Source organism: Myotis myotis, unplaced genomic scaffold, assembly GCF_014108235.1.
Source record: "Myotis myotis isolate mMyoMyo1 unplaced genomic scaffold, mMyoMyo1.p scaffold_m19_p_12, whole genome shotgun sequence".
Classification (NCBI taxonomy): Eukaryota; Metazoa; Chordata; class Mammalia; order Chiroptera; family Vespertilionidae; genus Myotis; species Myotis myotis.
In genome coordinates this window covers 40211326-40225197 of record NW_023416316.1, presented here as the reverse complement: position 1 = coordinate 40225197, position 13872 = coordinate 40211326, and positions in this window count along the sequence as shown.

The following is a 13872-nucleotide window of genomic DNA, read 5'->3' as shown; positions in this document are numbered from 1 at the left end:
GGCTGGCCACGGGGGGCTGTGGGAGGTCTGCCGGCTCTGCACCAATGGGGGGGAGCTGATTGGGGGCCCAGCTGGCCAGGGGGAGAGGCTGTGGGAGGTTGGGTGGGGCCCAATCGGGCTGATTGGCTGCAGCAGTGTGTTGTCATAGCGACCAGTTGTTTCAGTCGTCCGGTTGTTCCGTTATTCTGGTCACTTGGCTTTTATATATACAGACTAGAGGCCTGATGCACGAATTCATGCACGGGTGGGGTCCCGAGGGCATGGGGGGTGGGGGGGAAGGACATGATAGGGACTCTCTGGGTGGGTGGTGGGATGCCCTTGCTGGCCTGGGATCTGGATCTGTCCCGCTGACATTTGCACCGGTTGTCAGAAGCCACCTGGTGGCTACTTTTATATTGTTTCTTCCTTGGGGAGTGCCGGAAGCCGGTCCATCCTTGCTGCTTGACACAGTCGCTGCAGGAAAGAAACATCTGCACAGCATATGTTTCAAGGGACCTGGCGTATATAGCATACTGTTCTTAATATGTTTGCTCCCCTTAGCGCTGTGTGTTTTAACCAAGGTCACCTCTCGGAGAAAGGTTGTTTCCCCAGGTAGGAATTTTTCCCTGAAGTCAGGGAGGGGATGAAACTCCTTAACTAAGTGCCAGGCGGGTAGTTAATCACTACAAACAATCATGCTTAAGCTACATAATCTTTACTCCCTGGAATGGAGATAAGAAACGCCCTAACCTTTGTAATAGAAATTGACAGGATTAAAATCAACTGGGATAAATATGGATGTAACAAGACAATAAACAGCAGAACTTCGCTGGAGATCCAGACCAGAACTTGGCTGGAGATCCTGGCTAGAGATCCTGGCTAGGCTGCTGATCAACTGAACGCTGTCTCTGTGTCATTCCTTCTTCGCCGACTCCATCCACACCTTTGGGGACCCCTGGACCTGCTGGGGTTGGACTCCGGCAGGGGAGCATCTAGGGAAGGGAAGCAGCCACGGTGCCCGAGGCTGACTTCCAGGAGGCCAGCAGTGCTGTCAGGATTGTGCCAACAACACTGGTTTGTTGGTGCCTGGCCCGTTCTCTGGAGATTGGACCTGCAGGACCACTGAGGGAGTGAGTGGCTGCCACCTGGCTGGTGGGCCACTGGGATGGGTTGGTCAGCTGAGCAGTGCTCCTGCTGTGGGAGCGCACTGACCACCAGGGGGCAGCTCCTGCACTGAGTATCTGCCCCTTGGTGGTCAGTGCATGTCATAGCGACCAGTTGTTCTGGTCATTCTGGTCGTTTGTTCACTTAGGCTTTTATATATATACTAGAGGTCTGTTGCACGAAAAGATTCGTGCAATAGGTCTTCCCTTCCCCTAGCTGCTGGCACTGGTTTTCCTCCGGCACCCGGGACCCAGGCCTTCGCTTTGGCCGGAGCCGCCTTCCGTCCTCCATCTTCGCAGCCCCTGCTGGAGCTGCCTTCCATCTTCCATCTTCGTGGCTCTGGCTTGCTTTCAGTCTTCGCTCCGCCGCTTGGAGCCTATGTATACAAATTAACCTCCATCTTTGTTGGCAGTTAATTTGCATATCATGCTGATTAGACAATGGGAGGCATAGCGAAGATATGGTCAATTACCCTGTTTCTCTATTATTAGATAGGATAGATGATTTGTAAATATTTTCTCCCATTCGGTAGGTTGCCATTTTTTGTTGATAGTTTCTTTGTTTGTGCTTAACCTTTATTTAAAGCTTTAGTGTTGAAAGTGTTACATTTGTCCCCTTTTTTCCTCTATTGACTCAAGAATGCTCCCTCTCCCCCTACTCTGTCTTGTTCCTGTTGTTAGGGGAAATGATTTTAGTTCTTGCCCACTGAGTATGATGTTGGTTGTAGGTTTGTCACATATGACCTTCATTATGTTGAGATATGATCCCTCTATTCCCACTTTGCTGAGAGTTCCTGTCAAAAAATGGGTGTTGGATTTTGTCAAATGCTTTTTCCTCATCTGTTGACATGATCATGTGAGTTTTGTCTTTCAATTTGTTTATGTGATGTATCACATTTATTGATTTGTGAATACCGCACCAGTCTTGCACCCCTTGCATCATACTTGGTCATGGTGTATGATGTTCTCAATATATTGCTGGATCTGATTTGCTAATATTTTGTTGAGGATTCTAGCATCTATGTTCATCAGGGATATTGGCCTGCAATTCTTTTTTTTTTCTGTAATGTCTTTATCTGGTTCTGGAATTTGTGCAGAAGCCTTTTAGTTTGATATAGTCCCACTATTTATTTTTGCTTCTGTTGCTTTTGGTGTCAGATTAAAAAAAAATTATTGCCAAGTTCTATGTCAAGGAGCTTATAGTTTCAGGTTCTACGTTTATGTTTTTACCGATAATCTCTTTTGATCTACTTTTTGGTCCAGTTTCATTCTTTTGCATCTGGCTGTTCAATTTTTCCAGCACCATTTATTGAAAAGACTGTCCTTTCCTCATTGTATATTTTTGGCTCCTTTGTTGTGAAATTAATTGGCCATATATGCATGGATATATTTCTGGGCTCTCTATTCTGTTCCAATGATCTATATGTCTATTTTTATGCCAGTACCATACTGTTTTTAAATGACATTTAAATAATATTCTGGAAAAGGCAAAACTATAGTGGTTTGCCAGAGTTGAGAGGGAGAGGAGGGACTGACTACAAATGATAACATGAGGAGAATTTTGAGGATGGCCCAATGATTCTGTATCTTGTTTGTGGTAGTGGTTACAAGACTATGCATTTGTGAATTTTAGTTAATATAAATTAAAAAATAAATTTAAAGTATTAATAGGAAAAAAATCTCTAAGTGCTGACAGGGAGAGATAATAGGAGTTAAAAGAAACAGTAAGAGGGGGTTCTAATTGATTATTTATATTGACAGATCAGGGAAGGCTCATGATAACAGAATTGAAAATTAAGCTGAACTGTGAAGAATAGTGAGGAATTGGCCAGGAGAGAGATGGGGAAAGAGGATTTCAGGCAGAGGAAATAGCTTTTAGAAAGTACTTGCCTTAATAAGACATGGAACTATTTTGGTTCTCAAATGCTAAGAGAAAACCAATGTGATTGTAGCCCAGAGCACTAGTGTAAGAGTAATGAGAGAGGGGCAAGTCCTGCCTGGCCTTATGGGCCACCCATTTAAGGATTTTGGCTTCTATCCAAAAACAATGGCATTTTTACTAGTGATTAGAACTAGCATGATTAGATTTATAACTGTACTTTAAAGATGAGTCTACAGGTTGAGAAAATGGGAGATGAGGTAGAGTGGAAGTTGGAATATTTGCATAAAAGAAAAAATGATCTGGGACACATCCTTTTACAGGCTGTAATTCACACCCTCTTTCTGGGGCAAATGAGCATTTCTTTTTTTTTTTTTTTTTAAATATATTTTATTGATTTTTTACAGAGAGGAAGGGAGAGAGATAGAGAGTTAGAAACATCGATGAGAGAGAAACATCGATCAGCTGCCTCCTGCACATCTCCCACTGGGGATGTGCCCGCAACCCAGGTACATGCCCTTGACTGGAATCGAACCTGGGACCTTTCAGTCCACAGGCCGACGCTCTATCCACTGAGCCAAGCCGGTTTCGGCTGAGCATTTCTAATAAACCCTTATGCCAGTTTCTAATGATGGAATAAAGCCTTGTTCTGGAGAGTGATACACCCAGTTGACTATCAGGTGACTACCAGTCAAGAATCTAGTGACCTTCAACCAGACAGTGTTTTCTATATCTGGTCCATTCCCATTTTCTAAAAAATTTTTCTACCAAGAAGAAATATTTTAATTGACCTACAAAGAGCATTTTTTCTTGCATGCATGCAAGATCTCAATAAGATGTTGACATATGTTAATTAGAAAAATTTTTTGAAAAAGTTTCTAGAAACAAGGTCAGTGTCCAAAAATTAATTGCCTTCCTGAATATCATCAATAAACCACTAACAAACATAAACTCTAAAAGTTGCCATTTACAATAACAATAAAAATAAGGAACTTGCAAATAAATATAACAAATGATATGCAAGATTATCATGGTGTTCCCAGGTGTCCTTGGCTTGTGGCTGTATAGCTCTGATTTCTGACTCCACCTTTGCATGGCCTTCTCTCTGTTTTCTGTCTCTTGTGGCATTTGCCATTAGATGTAATGTCCATCTGAATCATCCAGGGTGATAGCATCTTGAGATCCTTAATTACATCAAAGATTCTTTTTTTCAAATAAGGCCACATTCACAGGTTCCAGGGGTTAGAACATGGACATATCTTTGCGGGAGAGGGAGGGTACCATTTAACCCTTTACCCACAGTAAAGAACCAAATAAATGGAGGAATGGACCATGTTCAGATTAATGAAGACAAATATTTAAATGATGTAAATCCTTACCAAATTGATTCAATGCATATCAATTATATTCCCAAAGAATTTTTCAATGGAACCTGACGAATTGGTCCTAAAAGGGACAAATAGCCAGGATATTCTTTAGAAAGATCTGGGCTAGGAAATGTGACCAACTAGATATCAAGATTTATTTGAAAACTATAGTAAATAAGACCATGTGGTACTGGCACAAAGATAAGCATGCTGACCAATGAAACAGAAATTAACCTACGCATGTATTGAAACTTGCTATATAAATTATGAAAGATGTGGCATTGCAGGTCAATGGGAAAAGGATGTCTTTTTAGGAAATTTTTCTGAAGGGATAGGCTATCCACATTTAAAAAAAAACTGCAATCAGATTCCTACTTCACACAATATCCAAACATCAATTCCAAATGTATTAAAGCCCTACATGTGAAAGCCAAAACTTTAATACTATTTGAAGAAAATATAGAAAATTATCTTCATAACAACAGAATAGGAAATTATTTTTTCTTTTTTTATGCAAAAAGCTTTATTGTTTCATTTGGTTCAATGCATGAAAGAGGGCTTCAGGATGGTTAAAAGAATGGCTAGTAATTCAGGTAAAAGCCAGACCCAGGGGGATGCAGAGGGGCCCCTCAAAGGCCTCTGGGCTCCACAGGCTCCTAGTCCGCTTGAGGGGGAGCCTTTCAAAGAGATACCCGCCCCGCCCCGCCCAGCCTGGGGGCCGCCAGCCTGCGGAGGTGAGTCAGGTGTCGCCCATCCTCTTGATGAGTTTCACCTCCTCACCCGGAAGTGGTTCTCCAGGAAGCCACAGAGCTGAGGGTCTGCGCGGGTAGAACCAGGGCCTGCGGCTCCAAAAGGGCCTGGTTCAGTTCCTCTCCAAGGCCAGGGCGGTTTCCATGGCCCTGAGTTCTGCCCACTCATCCTGGGGAGGCTTCAGCAGGTCCTGGGAGAGAATGCGGCCACCGCGCTTTTTGCAACTTTAGGAGAAGCTCAGCGCCCTCGTGCTTCTTCTCCACCAACTGGCCCTCCAGAGCCACATCTTCACGGGGAAATAGAAGCCCAGAGAGAGGTAGGTGTCAGGCCCGCAGGTGCAGGATGGCCAGGCGGTTGACCGCAGCCTCCACCTGGGTGGAGTAATTCTGACGAATTTGGGAGCTCACGGTTGTTCAGCAATAAGGAGTTAAGGTAGAAAAAACACGGTGTGTTGGCTGGTCCAGGGGGTGGTTCTGAAGGTTGTGACTGGATGAGATGCAGGAGAGCGGCCTGAGGCTGGAAGAAGGGGTGTCCCTGGGTCTGTTCATTCCACACTGTTGAAGCAAGAGACAGATCCGGGACCACGAGGGCACTGCCGGAAATTATTTCTTACGCAAGAAACAAAAAGTACTAACAAAAAAAGATAAAGATGATAGCCCTGGCTGGTGTGGCTCAGTTGTTTGGGTGCCAAAAGTTGCCAGTTTGATTCCTACATGTCTGGGTTGTAGGATCCTTAATAGGGGGCAGCCAATCAGTATTTCACTTTCACATCAATGTTTCTCTCCCTCTCCTGTCTTCTCTCTCTAATAATAAAAATATTTAAAAAATAAAGATAAATTTGACTACATTAAGATTTTTTTTTGTCTATGAAAAGGTATTATAAAAAAAATAAAAAGACAAGTCAAAAACCTAGAGAAGACATTGGAATACATACAAAGGAGATTGATATTCAGAATATATTAAGAATTTCTGAAAAAATTAAGAAGAAAAAGACCAACATATTTTAAAGAGGAAATCTGAATACTCAATAAGCATACCAAAACATGTTCAATCTCATTATTAACCATGGAAATATAAAAAAATGAAAACATAAGTGAGATATCACTTGACACCCACTAGATTAACAAAAATTAAAAGGTTGTAAAAAGTTTTATTCTGTTGGGCCTGAGGAGCAACAGAAACTCTTGCTGGTGGTAGTGAATATTGGTACAAGCATTTCGGACCACAATATGGCATTATCTAGTAAATTCCAACTTGCCCATACCCTGTAACTCAGTAGTTCTCTTCCCAGGAATAGACTGGGCCTACAGAACCTCTCAAACTGTGGATAGTAGACATGTACAAGATGGTTCACTGAAGCAAGGTTTGTAATGACAAGTATCTGGAAACAACCCATGTATCTATCAGTAGGAAAATGGACAAGTAAATAAAGATGTTGTCATATGAAAGAACTGTGGATAACCAAGAAGATGGGTCAACTACAGCTGCTCACATAAGCACGGAGGACTTGTTGAGGCTTAATATCAAGTGAAGAAAAAACCATGGCTTAGAAGAATACTTTCAAGTTTTATAAAGTTTACACTGTAGTTTTTGTTAATCCTCACCCGAGGATATTTTTTCCATTGATTAACCACTGAGCCAAACTGGCTAGGGCTACAATTTAATTTTATAAAGTTTGCCAGCTAGCAAAATCAAACAACATTTCCCATTTCATACATTGGGCAGTGGACAGGGCTGTGAAAAAGCAGACGTTAAGTGAGGCACTGGCCTCAGGTACTAATTTAAGGGATGTCAAAAAGCTCAGTAGTAGAGATAAATCATATTTTAATACTATATTAAGAAAATCAAATTAGCAAATCACTGCACTCAGGCCAGCCACCTGGTTTTCTAAACAAAATTTTATTGCAAACAGAGTTCTGGGATTAGGGTGAGAAAGTATAGAAGTATAGAGTCAGATCCCACCTTTATCTAAAATTGTCATATTTTGTTTGCTTTTGCCTCTTAAATTTTGCACCCAAACCAATTGCCTCATTTGCCCCACCTTAATCCTGGTCCTGTATGGGTTGATTTTACTATTATGCTTCATCACTCACAGAAATGCTGTATGTATTCCTTTGAATGAATCTAATATTTCAAAATTTAAAAAATTATATAAAAAATAAAACACACAAAAAGAAAAGAGAGCTAGGGAAATAATTCTGGGAGCCCTCCAATTTTCAGTAATGTGAAAGAGATGTTGCAAGTTAAAGAGACCAAGAAGAAGCCAGCAAGATAAAAGGAAAACCAGAGACTGGTGTCTTCCAACAGTAGGAATATTTCCAAGTCCTTTGGGTCAAGGCAACTGCTGACAAAAATAGCTCGATAATCACCTATTAAATATGTACCTTTTCAATCACCTAGGCCTTGGCTTTAGAAACCTTGTCTAATAGCCTTGCTGAGAGAAGAAAACACGTGCATTCATGCACAGGAAACAAATTATAATGTGCAATTATGAAAAGCTGTATTCTTGAGGAATCAGAAGTTTAGGTATTGTCTTAAGCATTTTGAGTTGTTGACAAGGCCTGCTGAATTCATTTGAGAGACCACTGTGTCTCTACCTGTCTTACTTTGCTGACCAGTATATTCCTTTTATGCTTTGAGCCTCAGCTCAAGTGTAGTCTCCTCTTAGATACCTTCCTTGTGGCCAGCTGTTCTGTTTTTCACCTGGCATAATTGCACCCCAGAACACTGTGCATAAAAAAGCTTTGAGGAATGCTTTGGACAGGAGGAAGGGCAAAACTGGAAGTGAGGAGAGTAAATTTAGGATCTCTGATGATTTACGGCAATGGGGCAAGCTGAAATCCCCTGGAGAAAGAACTTGTAGTTATGACTGAGCTAGTTGGAATAGAAATGTTGGAGAATATGAACCAAAATTTGGACTTTAAAAAAAAAAATATTTTATTGATTTTTTACAGAGAGGAAGGGAGAGGGACAGAGAATTAGAAACATCGATGAGAGAGAAACATTGATCAGCTGCCTCCTGCACACTCCCTACTGGGGATTTGCCCGCAACCAAGGTACACGCCCTTGACAGGAATCGAACCTGCAACCCTTGAGTCCGCAGGCTGACGCTCTATCCACTGAGCCAAACCGGTTAGGGCCAAAATTTGGACTTTAAAAGAATGAAAGGGAAGAAGGTTATGTATCATTCTGAGGACTGTGTTCAGATGCTATATAGTCAAACCTGCCTCTCTCCCTCCTTTCTTCCTCTTTCCTTCCTTCCTTCCTTCCTTCCTTCCTTCCTTCCTTCCTTCCTTCCTTCCTTCCTTCCTCCCTCCCTCCCTCCCTCCCTCCCTCCCTCCCTCCCTCCCTCCCCCTTTCCCTTTTTCTTTCAGCATTTATTGACCACTTACTGTATGTCAAATGCTGACTTAGGGACAGAGGTTGCTAAAATTAAGACATCACCTGAACATGACAGATTAAGAGTGCTGTCATATTTTGTTGATTCTAATTTGTGCATTATTTTTTTTTACATTACATTATCTTTGATGTTGGACTATATCTTACAAACATATCATGGTGATAACATCTTTCTTTATTATGTCTTTTAGTTGAAAGTAACTTAGATTTAATAAAAGATCTTAGATACTCTGTGTCAATTTTACGTGATAGCCAGAGGTGTTGGAATGGAGCCTCCTGTATGGCTTCCTCTTAGAATTGCCAATAGGGGGATAGGGGACAAGCTCCTCAGCCCTCATGATGGAGTTAATTCATATCACTATGTCCCTTTAAATGACAAAGCTTGGAGAGAGAACTCTGGAGTGACCACATGACCACATCACTTCCTTCTCTCTTTCTTATCCTGCAACTTCTAACCTAACCCCAGGCAGAAAAAAAAATGTGTGGACTTTTACTTCCCTTATATCATACTAGAGGCCTGATGCATGAAAATTCGTGCAAGAGTAGGCCTTCCTTCCCCAAGCTGCCAGCACCGGCTTCCCTTTGGCACCAGGGACCTGGGCTCCTCCGGCTACCCTCAGGCACCTGGGACCCCGGCCAGCTTCCCTCCAGCCCTGGCTTTGTCAGGAAGGACGTCTGGTCTAATTAGCATATTACCCTTTTATTATTATAGATCAGTGGTTCTCAACCTACGGGTTGCGACCCCTTTCACAGGGTTCACCTAAGACCATCCTGCATATCAGATATTTACATTACGATTCATTACAGTAGCAACATTACAGTTATGAAGTAGCAACGAAAATAATTTTATGGTTGGGTCACAACATGAGGAACTGTATTTAAAGGGCCAGAAGGTTGAGAACCATTGTTATAGATGATCCTTGTCCAGATTTAAGATCAATGGTGAACATTACTATCTTCTCTAGTCTATAGGAGGGACTTTAGAATCTTATTCATAGGAATTAATATTTGACATGTTAAATGGGAACCAGAAGAATTTGGCAAAACTTATTTAGCAGCTGTTTTCTGCCCTGAGTTTTTAAGTCGCACAGGGTGAAAGGCTGTAAGAAATGTGATTTAGGATGGGCGTGGGGTGGGGAGGATTAAAGGAGATGCCAGCTTAATAGTTGTAAAATATCCTTTTGTACTCATCTCTTTTGTCTCATTGCTTTAGTAAGAACATTTAGAACAATATTAAGTACTAGGGGCCCAGTGCATGAATTTGTGTACCTTGAAATGAACTGTAGGCCTCAAGGCTGCAGTGGGCACAGGGGCAGGTCTCGGCCCATCCTCCATGCCCCCACCTGGCACCATCCTGCCACGGCCCCCGGTCCCCCATCTGCTGGCAGCCCCGCTCCCACCACCACCGCTCCCATTGTGCTGATGGTGCCAGCCCCACTTGCACTTACTGACAGTGCAGAGCGATTGGGGCCGGAGCTGGCAGCTGGTGCGAGCCGGGCCGGTGCCATCAGGGTGTGAGCGGCGGCTTCTGCCCCGATCACCCCTCAGGAGCAGGGGGAGGTGGAGAAGTCCTCAGGGGCGATCAGGGCTGGCAGCTGCTGTTCGAACCCACTGACGGCACCGAGCCATCAGGGCCGGTGCTGGCAGTGGGTGCGAGCAGTGGCTCTGGCACCGGCAGTGGGTGCAAGCAGGGCCATTGCTGGCAGCGGGTGCAAGAGGCATTTTCTGGCTCCGATCACCCCTCAGGAGCAGGGGGAGGTGGAGAAGCCCTGAGGGGAGATCGGGGCCAGCAGCTGCCACTCACACCCACTGACAGTGCTGAGTGATTGGGGCCGGCAGCAGGTGGGACTGCGGTGCATGGGAGCAAAGAATTTTCAGTAACCACCGGAGGTTCACCCCAATGCAGCGACCGGTGCCCCACCTTGGTCTGGCACCCCCACTCACCTGCTCCACCATCCCACTGCAGCCGACGCCCGCCATGTTCCACAGGTGCACTCCTGGTAGTCAGTGCACATCATAGCGACCGGTTGGTTGTTCGGTTGTTCCACCATTCAGTCTATTAGGGTTTTACATATATAGATTCCAAACTTCAATGGAAATATATCTAGGTTTCACTTGACTATTGTCCTGGCTGCTTTTTTGAGGGGGAAAAAAGTCTGAATCATATTAAGAAAATGTCTTAGAGTTTTTATTAGAAAATGACATTGACTTATATATTAAACTAGAGGCCCAGTGCATGAAATTGAGGCATGGGTAGGGTCCCTAGACCTGGCTGGCGATCAGGGCCAATCTGTGGGGTGACTGGCGGGGCTATCTGGGGGCTCTTATGGGCACCCGCCTGAGCCGCTTGGTGCCGCCTGCTCGCTGGCCCCACCCCCTGCTGCCACCGCTGGTCACCTCCCTCTCCAGGACGATCTGCAGAGCGATTGGGAGGCCCCTGCTGGCACCTGCCTTGGCTGGCCTTGGGCCTGCAGGCTGGGGGCAGCTTCTGTGTTCAGCATCTGCCCCCTGGTGGTCAGTGTGTGTCATAGCGACTGGCCGTTCTGCCAGTCATCCCACCGTTTGGTCAATTTGCATATTAGACTTTATTATATAGGATGCCTTTGATATATCAAATTTATCAAAATTATTATGGGATTTTTCCTTTGATCTATTAATACAATATTATACATTTTCTGAATAAATAACACTTGCATTACTGAAATAAACATTGTTATAGTGTATTATTTATTTTATTTTATTTTAATATACATTTGATTTTCTGGTGTTTTATTTTTGCTTTTTCCATCTCTATGTTAAGTGAACTTAATCTACATGGTGTGTGTGCATTTGCTATTTTGGTCAGGTTTGCTAACAACATTATGGAAGTTTTTAAAATAAATTGAGAAGCTTTCCATATTGTTTTAGATGCTGTGAAATTTCAAATTCATGCTCTGCTTCCTATAAGATATGTCATTTTTGGCAAGCTGCTTTATTTGTTTTTAAACTTATTTTTAAAAAAATTGACTACTCAGGCTTTTCCCACTTTTAAAATAATTTTTATAATTTATATTTATCATATATGTATATTTATAATTTATATATTTCTCTATAAATTTCAAATGTATTACCAGATACATACTAAGAATTTTTAAAAAATATTTTTATTGATTTTTATAGAGAGTAAGGGGGAGAGAGAGAGAAAGAGAGAGAAAGAGAAACATCCTTCAGCTGCCTTCCACGTCCCCTACTGGAGACCAAGTCTGCAACCCAGGCATGTGCTCTGACTGGGAATCAAAGCAGCAACTTTTTGGTGCATGGATGATGCCCAACCAACTGAGCCACACTGGCCAGGGCTATACTATTTAGCAAACATTTCTTCCTTTTCAAATGACCAGAATTGCTGTAAGATGTTTTCTTGTTTATAATAGTTACAGGTGATTCCAGTGGTTAACTTGGATGGAATAAAGGGTAGTTAAATGTATCCTCAAGTCACCATTTTTAGCTGAAAACCATCCGCTTTTCTGAAATCTGGGACAGCTACCAAATGAACACCCACATGTACTAGTGATGGCTGGCAGAGTAGGGAATTGGGGGCAAGAAGATTTATGCTATATACTTATTCCATTTTCTCAGTCATCACCTACAAACAGATGTCTTCTACAAGAGCATCAGTTCAGTGGCCAAGAGTGTCTTGGAAAGAGGAAGCCAAGCTATTTTCTGCAATGCTTGGTCTCCCGATATCTTTGATCCCTCAGAGCCACCAGATCAGTGAGATGTTCAGTCATGGCCTGCTGCTTGCTGCTTCCTTTAATCCCAGCTGTTGCTGCTGCCAGGGTCTTTCAGGAACACAGGTGGGCACCTTTATAACATCTCATTGTGCCCACTGTAAAGTAGTTTATGTTAATAAGATTTGCCTTCAAGTGGATGGAAATTCAAATCATTTCTTCCATATGTAAGTTTTCTTCTAAATTTAGATCATCAGCATCCCGTTGCACCTGTCCATCAAACTAGACTAAGCAATTTGGATAAGCATACCCAGGTTTCCTTTTAAAGCTCTAGAAGCATATACATAGCTTATCATTTTCCACTTAGGTTCAATTTCCCGTAGAATAATTTTCTTTAGGTTCTGGCTATATTTCCTCTTACCTCCCACTAACCACTATGTACTAGGCAGCGCTTAAATTCAGTGAGTTAGCAAAACTTTCAGAAATTTAGCATTTGGCCAAAGCCTCAAAGAAGAAGAATGCCAAGATTTCGGTTATTTCTGGGAGGTACATGGGGAAAGGACACTTGAGCAGAAAAGCCCGTTAGCAGCTGAGGTTTGAGGCGAGGTTACTAGAGGATTTGGTGCAGGATTAGCCAGGTGGTGTGACATTGAATGTGGAGAGGACCCAATCACAGGAAGATTGCCAGGGGCTATATTGTATAGTCATGCTCCACTTAAGAATGGCACTTAAGTGGAGGTGGGGGTGGGGGGTGGGGATAGGCCCTGAGAAATGCGTCATGAGGTGGTTTTTGTCCTTATGTGAGCACCATAGAGTGCACTTACACAAACTACTCTCATTGTATGTGCTCCACTTTTATAAGACCGGCAGCAGCGCTGTAGGTTTGTTTACACCAGTGTCACCACAAACACATGAGGAATTGCAGTGCAGGCGCCTGACTTAAGCTTAGATTGCCCAGGCAACCACTCCACTTCAAAACCACGATCTCTGATAAACACATTACCACGAAGCTGGATGAAGAGCCCCCTCCCTTAACTGAGGCTCCTTTGATTTTGAGATCTGGGTTGATTTCCATTACGGACCATTTGGGCTACTTGTTTTTTTTTCTTCCTGCACTTAAAATTCTTGCTCTTATGTTTTAAATTCACCAATAAAGAGTGAGCCTTGAAACCTATGCTCAACTCCAATAAAAGCAGAACCCAAGCCTGTCTCCTTTCTCCCTCTATCCCGCCCTCCCCCGCCCTCTCTTTCCCTGAGACCTTACAGTGTGCCTGTACACTCCAGGGCGTGTACTAGTAAGTAATGAACTCCTTTTTCTCTTCAAAATTTCCTAATGGTTATTGCCTACGGGTGTCTTGCAATCCTAGTAAGAACTACAGGAATCCAGGTGAATGCCCCCAGGTATTTCCAACTCTTGGTTTAGAAAGGAAGCAGCTGGATGAGAAACTGGAGCCCAGGTGAATGTCCCCAGGTATTTCTAACTCTGGGTTTAGAAAGGAAGCAGGTGGATGAGAAACTGGAGCCCAGGTGAATGCCCCCAGGTATTTCCAAGAAAGGAAGCAGGTGGATGAGAAACTGGAGCCCAGGTGAATGCCTCCAGGTATTTCTAACTCTGGGTTTAGAAAGGA